The sequence below is a fragment of the Echinops telfairi genome, unplaced genomic scaffold (genome assembly GCF_000313985.2).
Source record: "Echinops telfairi isolate 266 unplaced genomic scaffold, ASM31398v2 ScPeMD7_44;HRSCAF=162, whole genome shotgun sequence".
Lineage (NCBI taxonomy): Eukaryota > Metazoa > Chordata > Mammalia > Afrosoricida > Tenrecidae > Echinops > Echinops telfairi.
The window spans coordinates 14975319-14987689 of record NW_022103942.1 but is presented as its reverse complement, the minus strand read 5'-3'; positions in this window follow the sequence as shown (position 1 = coordinate 14987689).

The window sequence follows — 12371 nt, the reverse complement described above, 5'->3', positions numbered from 1 at the left end:
GACCCTGAAAATGGATTTTGAGCTTCCTCTGTTATCCATAGACTTCAGAAGACCAGTTGTTCACAATTTAAGCTGTGATGCCATTCACTCATTTGGGCTTAGGTTTTGTCATTGACAATCCTTGGATCACACAGGCTGGTATACTTCTTCCATGTGTGCCCAGTTAATACCTCATTCAGATGGCTGCTTGTTCAAAGAAGCCCTTAAAACCTAAGATGTTATACTTTCTAATAGGTGAGCACTAACTAGTTTCTTCACCACACTTTGCTATAGCATCCATATCATCAGTGATCTTTTTATGAGAGTGAGCTTCAAGCAGGGCCATGCAATAAGAATGAATTTTTCTCAGATTGGGGCTAGAATTAAGTATGAGCCCCAAATCCATTCATATATCTATGATTTGTATATGTCTCTGGTTCACCTTAGAGACATCACTATCATTTCATGTTAGAGAACAGTATCTATCATTTTCCTAGGGTGTAAGGTAATTTTATTGATAATTTCATTAATTAATTCAGTGGTTTAGAATTTAAAATACTGTTGAGAAAAGGACATTATACAAATGCAGGACAGCTATGAACCTCAATACATGAATTGTTGACTTGTACAAATTAAACTCTTAAATGAATGGACACTCTTGACACAAACAATGGGAGTTGTTGATAGAGCAAAACGTCCAATAACATACATTCACAATGGCAGAACCATGCCAACCAGATTAATACATAAAACAAGGAGAACATGAAAATAATAAGTACATGATAGCCTTGGGCCAAAATTCACTGGGCACCCTCAAGGCAAGAAATCTGCACCAGAGTTCAACTATACCCAGTTCTATAACCTTAGTATTGCAGTCATCTGGTTCTTCCACATTATGGAGTTTCAGCCTTAAGACTCAGGTGAGATTGAGACAAAGCCCATTTAATTTAGTGGAGTTGTCACAAGTCCTTCCAGTGTGGCTTATGGAGGATGAGGTGCCTCTCAAAAGAACAGAGTCTTCATATTTTGATGTAATTGTTTAAGAAATATTTCTCTCACTTTGTAGTAATTTGGTTTTTTATCTTCATATATATTTTGTGATACAGTGGTTTTAATTATACATAACACTATTCATCATTATAACAATGAGAATAAATGATGAATAATTATTATTGATAAGAGAAATAAATGTAGCAGAGCACACAATTTATCAAGCTAAGAATTGGTTATAAAATCAAACTATTCAAAAAATCAAATTATTCAAATTGATTAAAAAAAACAATTTCTAGAACTGATAAAAGTAGCAAGAAATAGAACCCTGACCTTAATTTTGGAAAGGATATATTGGATCTGACTGTGATGAAATTAATGGAATGCTTTAAGAATAAAACCCTTTTTCTATTTATTTCATTTTGCTACTCAATTCAACGGCCATGAAATAGCTGTATTCTACATATTAAAAGTTCATAAAGGCATTCATCAGCATGCAGGGAATAAGGGAATAGGGGAAGATAGATCATTTAACTGCATATTTATATACCCAAGATAAATTAGAATTAGATTATGAGAATGTGGGGAAATTGATATCATTTTAGGCTTTATAATGCTCTCTGATTTAATATTGTATGAGTCACTATATTTTATCTTTGACAGTTAATAGCCCGATCATGTCTCTTTTGTTATCCTTGGAGATTTCTAGATTTGCGATATTAAAATAGTGAAAATATATTTTTTTAAATATGGTAAGATGATACAAACTCCCTAATGTTTTAGTGTGACATTTTTGTCTCTTTCCTGTCTGAGACACAGAGAATCAACTGTGCTGCATTGTCAAAAATTAAATTAAAATATTAAAACATCAGGGAGTCTGAGTGTCTGTTTCCAATGATGGAAAACTTAGTCAATATCATTTGCTTTTGCTCAGGGAGCCTATGTTCCCTGCACTTTGCAGTCATTTCTATATTAAATTCCACCTAGAATAGAAAAGGACCATATTAAGGGGATGCTTGGTAAAGTGAGCTGTGCATTTTGGCACATTTTCTCTTTTTATTCAATCTGATCATCAATAAAAATGCACTATGAATCTTTATGTTTTATCACCACTTACTCTCCTACTCCATCTCTACATCTAATTAACATTTTACTATCATTTATACAGAAATATTGACACCGTGATTGATTAATGATGGTAAAATATTTTGGTTATACTGTAAAATAAGATGAATGTAAAAAATTTGAATCATTCTTAAAATAGACTTCATAAATTCATTACAGAAAAATGCAAGAAAAGTAAGAGTGTATGAGACTTGAATAAGAAACATAATATATAAAAAAGAAACATAATATGTAAATATCAAATCTATTGACTGCTAAGGAAGAAACATAATATGTAAATATCAAATCTATTGACTGCTAAGGGCTACTAAAACAAAATATTAACTTTGTTCAATCACTATCTGGATTGCAATTTTTTCTGGTATAACCAATCAGTCCCAAAGAGAGAAAAGGCACTAATGAACATTTAGAAATGGATTGATGATCATCCCTTTATGTGTTTTACCTTTTTTGGATTATCCTCAAAAAAATTTTACTTGCATATAATATTAATTATATTGTTCTATAAATTTCATATTATCCTGGGTCACCTTTCTTTGGGATGGGTACAATTATGGATCTCTTCTAGTCAGTTGGCCAAGTAGTTAGCTTCCAAATTTCCTGGAAGAAGTAAAGCCAGAATACTCCTTATAATCAAGAATTGGGGAGCTTCTGCACACATAGTCTAGCCATGTTATCAATAGGAATCAGTCCCTGGGAAAAAACATCATGTTTGGTAAAGTAGATGGGCAACATGAAAAAGAAGAAAACTCTCAACAAGATGGACTGACACAATGGTGGCAAAAAAGACTCATATAAGAACAATTGTAGGGGTGGAAGGGTCAGGAGGAACGGGCGGTGGGGGGGAAAAGAACAATTCTGAGGTTATTGCAGGACTGGATGTTGTCTTGTTCTGATGTACATAGGGTTGGAAGTGCCTCAAAGTCATTCAATAACAACAGAATGTGATTTACATTTGTCATCCACAGTATTTTAACAAAAAGTTGTAGGAGAAATGATTCTGTGACCCTTGTACCCAAAATAAATACTGTTCATCTCAGAAAAAAACAGCTTCATCAAAATAGTAACCATTACTTCCACTATCACTTTCAATATCCTTTATTAAAATGTATACACCTATTTGAGAATATCTACCACTCACCTGTAAGTTTGTCATTCTATAAGGGTTTGTATTAAAAATACCAACAGAGTTACCTTGATATATAGGCTTTAGCGGTCATTTCAGAATAATAAGAGAGTAGGAAGGACTAGCCAGTCCACTTCCGAGGGATTAGCAACTGAAAACCTTATGAATAGCAGCAGAACATTGCCTGATACAGTGCCAGAAAATGAGCCCTTTGGTTTGGAAGAAACTCAAACTATGTCTGGAAAAGAGCTACCTCCTCAAAGGCAAGTTGGCCTTAATGTTGTGGATATAGCAAAGTTACAAGACCTTTATAGGGAACAGCTTGAAATAAGAAGGAACCATTTCATATATCCATTAATAATTAGAATATGGAATATACAAAGTAAAAATATAGGAAAACTGAAAGTCATAATAAATAAAAAACGGGACATATAAAGACTGATATCCTAGCTATTAGTGAGCTAAAATTGACTGATAAAAGCCCTTTTGAATTAGACAATCATATGACTTATTTTGCTTGCTGAAAATGACAAATCGAAGAGGAATGATGCTGCATTTATCATCTTTTCCTGTAACAGGTATTGACTTTCCCTTCACCAGAATTAACATCTGTCTACTATATGCTCACAATTGCTGGGATTTTTAGGGAAGTTAACAGGATACTACAAGTCAGAATCATTAAATATTAAGGATACAGTGATTGGTCCACAGCAGCATCTCTCCTCATTCAACAACCAAATCTCACTCTCTGATCCTCAGGCTCTCAGCCACATAGTTTCTTAGCCTCTGGTCTACATAAAGAACAAAGCTGTCTCATGGTCTCCTTGCCTTGAGCTTAGGTCTCTGTGTAGCATGGCGTCTGCTGCTTCTGCCACTTTAGATTTGTTTGTTCTCCTGGAAGTTTATATTGTTGTTGCTACGTGCCATTGAAATGGCTGATGAACAAGCTCACCTTTTGAAGGCTTCCCTGTTTTTTTTCAAATGTTAAAATGACGATGACTGAGTCCACTAGGCAGGGCTAATCATGCAGACTGGCAATGAGTGAGCCAGGTTGTTATGAATTGTTCAGAGGAGATACGTTGGTGCCATGGGTTAAGCATTTCCCTTTTAACCACTACGTTGGTGCTTCAGGTCCACCATCCACGCCATGGGAGAAAGAAGAGGCTGTGTGCTCCTGTACAGATTTACATCGTAGAAACCCCTTCTAGGGTCACTATGAGTTGGAGCAAATTCCATGGTAATGGGTTATTATTGTAGGGAGGGCTGAAACTCAGCTAACGTTTTTACTGAGGTAAGGTCATCATGCTTAATAAAGTGGAGCAACAATAAAAAAGAGAAAGGCTCTTGACAAGATGAATTGACACTGGCTGCAACAATAGGGTCAAACATAACAATTTTGATGATAGCACAGGCCTGGGCAGATTTTCATTCAGTTGTACATAGAGTCACTGAAAGTTGGAACCAACTCCATAGCACCTGACAACAACAGCTAATTACATGGAAGATTAAGATGTGCTATGGTATTTTCAGTTACCCATATACATGCAGAAGTTGAGAGGTGATTAAGAAAAAAAAACTAGTACATTCAAAGCATTTGAATTATATTGCATTACAAGAAATATTGAAAGCACCATGGACTTCCAAAATAATAAACAAATTAGTCTCCAAGGGAGTACATCCAAAATGCTTCTTAGATGAAAGGATGGCAAAATGTTGTCCAATATATTTTGCCATCACAAGGAAGAGAGGAGCCATTCAAGGTGCAATATAGCACTGATGAAACATACAACTTTCCTATATTGCTGTAATGCTTCCTCCCACCCACTACCATGACCTCAATTCTACCCTACAAATCTTAGACCAGATCATGTACGCTCCCACAACACAGGGAATCCAACACAAATAACCCCCTCAGGACCAATAATGAGAATAGAGTTACCAGGAGGGGACAGGGAAGGTGGGAGAAGAAAAGGAAATGGTAACAACAGAAATATGGGTGAAGGGAGACATCAGATGATGTAAGATATAAAAATAATAATTTATAATTTATCAAAGGTTCATGAGGGAGGGTAGACAAGGGAGGAGGGGAAATGAGGAGCTGATAGCAAGGACTCAAGTAGAATGAAAATGATGATGGCAACATATGTATAAATGTGCTTGACACAATGGATGGATGGATGGATTGTGATAAGAGTTATAAGAGCCTCCAATAAAAGTATTTAATAAAATAAATATGAGAACTTCAATTCCTGTTTGATCATTACTCAAGAGCAAAGGTTAAAACTTTCCCCTTTCTCTTTGTTCAAGAGGTCTTTTGGGGTTATAACTGATGCCTCCCGCTTTCTACTTGTTAAATAATATGGGGGAGCACAAGTGCATGACTATTGGCAGGGAAAACTGGGAGGATTGACCTCCAAATGGAGAGGGGAAATGACTAGCAATACTGTCAATGACACTAAATGAGGTGTATTTGTGGTAATATTCACCGAGTAAGCCACATTGGCCTGAGTTACAGGGCACATCCTGGTGCCAGTCGTCCAACTGTCAGAGAACACTGGGGCATGGAATCCTGGATCTTCAAGGCACACAACATTCTCCAAAGGCTGCACTAGTAAGACCCCATGAGGAAATTCCACTAGGTGAGCTGGATTCTACCGCAAACAAACTTGTAACCTGAGGACATAAGATTGAAAATTCATGGTGTTTGAAGATTAAGAAGATTATCATTATCTATATCCAGATTATTGAACTGTTGCTAGGTGGGCAGTCATGGGCTTATTATATCAATACCTGATATGCTGTATTGAGAAAAATATTATTCCGGCAAAACGGTGATGATATTCTCAGTGAAGATTATTATAAATTTCCCTGGCAATCAACTGCCATTGTTTGTGTAAATAGCACCCAGCCACGGAATAATTGATTCTGTACAAGGGAATTATTCAGGTATCGCAATGTGGAGTTGGCCTACATTAACCCAATACCCCTCTCTCAACAGTGCTCTAAAAAATCAGTACCAGTGTTAATCAATGAAAATATTGAGGGAAGATACATATGCCCCAGAGAGATGGTCAATAAAACTTCCAACACTAATTAATAAGGAGGTCTCTAAAGGGAACCAAAGGCAGATTAAAAACACAGATCCAGAAATGGGTTTGTGACTCACACTAAATCCTAGCTCCAATTTAAAAACAATTAGTTCTTACATCTTGGCCCCACTTGATTCTCAACCTCTAGAAGGGAAAACAGAAGATATGGGTGCTATAGCAAAGTGTGGTGAAGAAATTAGGTGGTGCCTGGCTATCAGGTAAAATACCATCTGGGACAACAATAGAATAATTGGACTACCAGAACATGACACAACAAAGAAATCAACAGCGAAAATAGTGAGGGAATTCTTAGAGAAAAACTTCCCCAGCTTAATAAATGAAAATCAAGCAATCATTCAAGAGAATGAAAGAACACTACCCAGACTGGACAATGAAAAAAACAAGGGCAAACAATCAGAGGATAAATAACTCTCAATTTCAAAAGGAATGGGTATTGGCCCAGATCAGAGATGAAGTCAGGAAGTTTCTAGAAACCAATGAGAATGAAGATATGATGTACCAAAATATTTGGGACACAGCAAAGGCATTTATCAGAGGAAGTTTGAAGCCCACTTGGTCATGGTGAATTATTTGTTTGATGACCAAGTGGGATTTATACGAGGGAGAAGGGATGGTTCTACATACGAAAGACCATTAGCATTGTTCACCACATTGACATGAAAAATTATTTTACATCATACTAGATGTCCTAGATAACAATGTAAGACAAAGAAAACACATCAAAGGCATGCGCCTGGGGAAGGAAGAGGTGAAACCATCGCTATTCACAGATGATAAGATTTTATATATTGAAAATTCCCAACATACCACAAGTGGAGTGTTGGAAGCAATGGGGAATATGGCAGAGTGGCAGGATACAATATCAACAAACAGAAGTCTATCAGACTGCTATACACGTCAGACAAGATCACAGAAAAGGAGATTAAAAAGGTAGTATCCTTTACAATAGACAAGCACAAATTGAAATAGCTAGGGATATACCTGACTTAAAAACAAAAAATTTGAATGAGGAAAACTACAGAACACTATTACAAGAAATCAAAAGTGACCTCAACAAATGGAAGAATATCCCATGCTCATGGATTTGAAGACTCAATGGAACAAAGATGTCAGTTCTCCCCAAGGCACTATATAAGTTTAATGCTATCCCGATACGAATACCATCAACCTTCTTCAAAGAATCGGAAAAACGGATTACCAACTTCATATGGAGAGGGAAGAAACCAAGAATTAGCAGAGAACTCCTCAAGAAGAAGGACAAAGTGGGAGGGCTTGCTCTACCTGACTTTAGCACATATTATAACAGTCACAGTGGTCAAAACAATGTGGTATTGGTATAACAACAGATATTCAAACCAATGGAAAAGAGCTGAAAACCCAGAAATAAAAACATCAGCATACAGACAACTGATTTTTGATAAAAGTCCAAACATTATCAAATGGGAACTGGATGCCCTCTTCAATAAGTGGTGCTCTAAAAAATGGATATCTATCTACAGAAAAATGAATCAAGACACTTACCTCACTCCATGCACAAGAATAAACTCTAGGTGGAACACAGACCTTGAGGTAAAAACCCCAAACTATGAGGGTCATTAATGATGGAATTAGGACAAACCTGAGAATCTTGAGGCAAGGAATACATAGGATATCGGAAATAGGAAAGGATACAAATACAGAGGAGTCACAAATTGACAAGAGAGTAATAAGAGCGCCCAGAGACTGGGAATATATATTTAGCAATGACACATCAGACAAAGGCCTTATTACTAAAATCTACAATACTTTGCAAGCTTATAATAAGAAAAAAACTAACTACCCACTAAGGAGGTGGGCAAAGGGCCTGAACAGAAGTTTCACAAGGGCAGAAATCTGAAGGGCCAATAAACATATGAGAAAATGTTCCTGATCATTAGCCATAAGAGTAATGCAAATTAAAATAGCTATGAGATACCACCTACCACCCTCAAAGATAGCCCAATTCAAAAAATCAAAAAGTAACAAGTGTTGGAGGGACTGTGGTAAGATAGGAACTCTTGTCTGCTGGTGGTGGACCTGTAGTGTGTAAGCCATTAAGGAAATCGATTTGGCGATACATAAAACAGATGAAAATCGAGCTACCATATGACCCAGCAATCCCCTTACTGGACATATACCAAGAAGAGACAAGAAACAAACCACAGCCAGACATCTGTGCCCCAGTGTTTATTGTAGCACAGTTAACAATTGCAAGGAGTTGGAAACAACCCAAATGTCCATCAATGGATGAATAGATCAAAAAACTGTGGTACATACATACAATGGGGTACTATGCATCCCTATAAAGCAGCGATGAACGCATGAATCACCTTGCCACATGGGAAGAACTGGAGGAAATCATGCTAAGCAATGTAAGCCAAGCACAAAGAACAAGTACAACATGAGTCCACTGAGGTAAGCTTAAAAGAATGAGGCATAGGGGAAAACCTGCGATATACATACATTCCTGGGATGAGGTCCAGGTACTATGCAGGACCCAAATACAATATAGGGATACTTATGGCAGCCAACTAAATAGGAGGGGGAAAGGAAGAGAGAAACAAACAAAAGAAGACATAGGGGCCGGGGGTGGGGGTGGGGGGGGAGCAGGGTACTAACCCACCCAAGGAGAGGGAATTGTTTATATATCCACAGGAGAGGGAGAGAGAGATCAGGCTTCAACCCAATGTGCCAAGACGTGAATAAACATACCGGCATGTACCAGGGAATCAATAGAGAGGCCTGCGGGGCCGGCCCCAATCCCAACTATGTGTGCACCCCCCACTCAGAAGAACGCACTTCAGAGGATAGCACTAAAGTTACAGATTGGGGAGAGGGGCACATCTGATTAGAGCACACAGGAGAAATAAAGAGAGATGGAGAGGGAGGGGAACACATCCTGGTCGACCAAACCCTGAGGACGATATTTCTGCTCAGAGCAGACAATGCACAGAGAGGACCATAGGGCCAGCCCCATCACGAGACATGACAGCCCTCACTGAACCATTGCGCTATGGGGGACAACACTGGAGACACAGTGTGGGCATTGTGCCCTATCTGACCCCATCACACTAGGGTGAAACACTAAGGGCATAGAACAGAGCATCAAGGGGAGCAAAGTGATGAAATCCCCAGGGAATACAAAAAAATAGGCTTTGGAGACAGTGTGACACCCCATCAGACTCGACTGGAAAACACTTGTAAAGGTCAACAAACAAACCGTGAACTATTTATAGGCTTTTCCAGTTTTGTCAGTGCTTTTATTTTTTGTTGTTGTTATTTTGTTTTGGGGGTTTTGTTGTTGTTTTGTTTTGTTGGTTTTTACTTCCTTTGTTGTTTTGTTTGGCTTTGTCCAGTCTTTGAGCTTATTAATGTCTCTGCATGTCTCTCTAGATAAGATAGGCAGGATAAACAATTCAGAGATGAAATAATGGGACCAATGGTTCCAGGGGGATACGGGAGAAGGGTAGGTGAGAGAAAGGAAGGGGGGGGCACCAACCCACGGAAAAGGGAACAACAAGTGAACCAAATCAATGGAGAGAAGTGTGTACAATGCCTAGTGAGACTTAATCAAGGGCACTGTAGCAGCTAGGAATTACTAAACCCGAAGGAAGGCCGAACATGATGGTGGGACAAGAGGAAAGTAAAAGGAAATAGAGCAAAGAACCAGGAGACAAAGGACATTTGTAGAGGTCTAAATACAGGCATGTACATATGTGAATATACTTATATATCACAAGAGGGCAATAGATCTATGTACTTATACCTATATGTTAAGAATCAAGGGTGCAGATGGACATTGGGCCTTGACTCAAGTACTCCCTCAATGCAAGAACACTTTGTTCTAATAATCCGGTATTCTGTGATGCTCACCTTCCGACACGATTGCTGAAGACAAAATGGGTGTACAAGCAAAGGTGGTAAAGAAAGCTGATTGTGCCCAGCTATCAAAAGATATAACGTCTGGGGTCTTAAAAGCTTGAAGATTAACAAGTGGCCATCTAGCTGAGAAGCAACAAAGCCCACATGGAAGAAGCCCATCACTCTATGTGATCATGAGGTGTTGATGGGATCAGGTGTCAGGTATCTAAGACCCAGAACAAAACCATACCCAATGTGAATGGGGTGTGTGTGTGTGGAGTGAAGACCCAAAGCCCAGAAATAGACAATTGGACATCCCCTCACAGAAGGGTCACAAGGAAGACATGAGCCAGTCAGGGTGAAGTACAGCACTGATGAAGCACACAACTTTCCTCTAGTTCTTTAATGCTTCCCACCCCCACCCCCACTATCATGGCCTCAATACTCCTTTACAAATCGGATTAGACCAGAACATTCACACTACAACAGATAAGAGCTCAAAATACAGGGAACCCAGGATAGATAAACCACTCAGGGTCAACAATGAGACTAGAGATAACAGGAGGATTAGGGGAAGGTGGCAGATGAAAGGGGGAAGCAATCACAGGGATCAATATATAACCTCCTTCCTCGGGGATGAACAATGGAAAAGTGGGTGAAGAGCAACAGAGGATGATGTAAGATATGAAAATAATAATAATGTATAATTTATCAAGGGTTCATGAGGGAGGGCAGGCATGGGAGGGGCAGGGAAAAAATGAGGAGCTGATATCAAGGGCTCAAGTAGAAAAAAATGCTTCAAAAACCTAATGTTGGGGGTTTAAGTGGAGAGAAAATGTTTTGAGAAATGATGTACAAATGCACTTTACACAATTGATGTGTGTATGGATTGTGATAACAGTTGTATGAGCCCCTAATAAAATGTTTTTAAAAAAACAAAAAACAACAACAAAATACCAAAACAAAAAAAAATGATGATGGCAACAATGTACAAATGTCCTTGACACAATGGGTCAATATATGGATTGTGATAAGAAATTTAAGAGCTCTCAATAAAAGTATTTCACAATAAAAAAAATAGTATCTGGGGTCAGAAAGGCTTGTTTCCAAAAAGCAGCCATCTAAGTGAGATATCAACTACATTCTCATGGAAGAAATACAGCAGCATCAGTGGCCAAAAGTTTATAAATCATACAATTTGAAGCTGAACGAGGGAATAGTATCAGAGTCTAAATTGTGAGATTCTGGTCTGCAGAAGGCTATGGATGACAGTCAGAGCCCAAGATACATTTTCCAGATCCACATAAGAAATAAGGCTCCAGGGATTTTCCTTTATCCATATAGAGGGATGGAAGAAAATGATAAACAAACAGAGCACATTGGAAAGATCAAAATAATAAACCTGACTTGGGCAGTTAAAACCTTGTCATTGGTGCATATTGGGCCTGATCTGGTTTTCAACATTTTCTGTGCTTTTTTGTTTGTTCATATTGAGGTTTATCTCAGATGAATTCTGTCATTGGGGGTGACCTTCTCTAATTTTTTGCTGTAAGTTTCTCTGTTTTTCAGTATATGAAACACAGGGTTGATGAACCTATAGAGACAGCAAGCAGAATGAGGATTTCTGGGGTCTAAAATGGGAGTGGAGTTGGGGATAAAGGAAGCTAAGATCAAGGAGTTCAAGAAGGAACAGTATGCTTTGAAACTGCTTATGATAATAATGGTACAATACTGCTGGATGTGATTGCATATGGAATGATATAATATCAGTATTATCTCCCAATAAAATGGTTTTGAGGCAAAAATTCACGCTGATCAAGTGGGATTCATTCCAGGGAAGCAGCGGTGATCCAACATTCAAAAAACACAGAAAACAAGGCTAAGAATGAAAATCACAAATCATATCAACAGATGAAGACAAGTCTACACCCCTCTTTTGAAAAATATGCTCAATGAAATAGGAATAGAAGGGAAATTTTTCAATATAATAAAAGCCATATATGAGAAACCAATAGCCAACATCATGTTCAATGGGGGGTCGGGGAGGGGTGTCGGTACAGGGATATAAAGATGTCCCTTTTCATCATTGTTACATCGCACCCTGACTGGCTCATCTCCTCCCCGAGACCCCTCTGCAAGGGGATCTCCAGTGGCCTACTAAT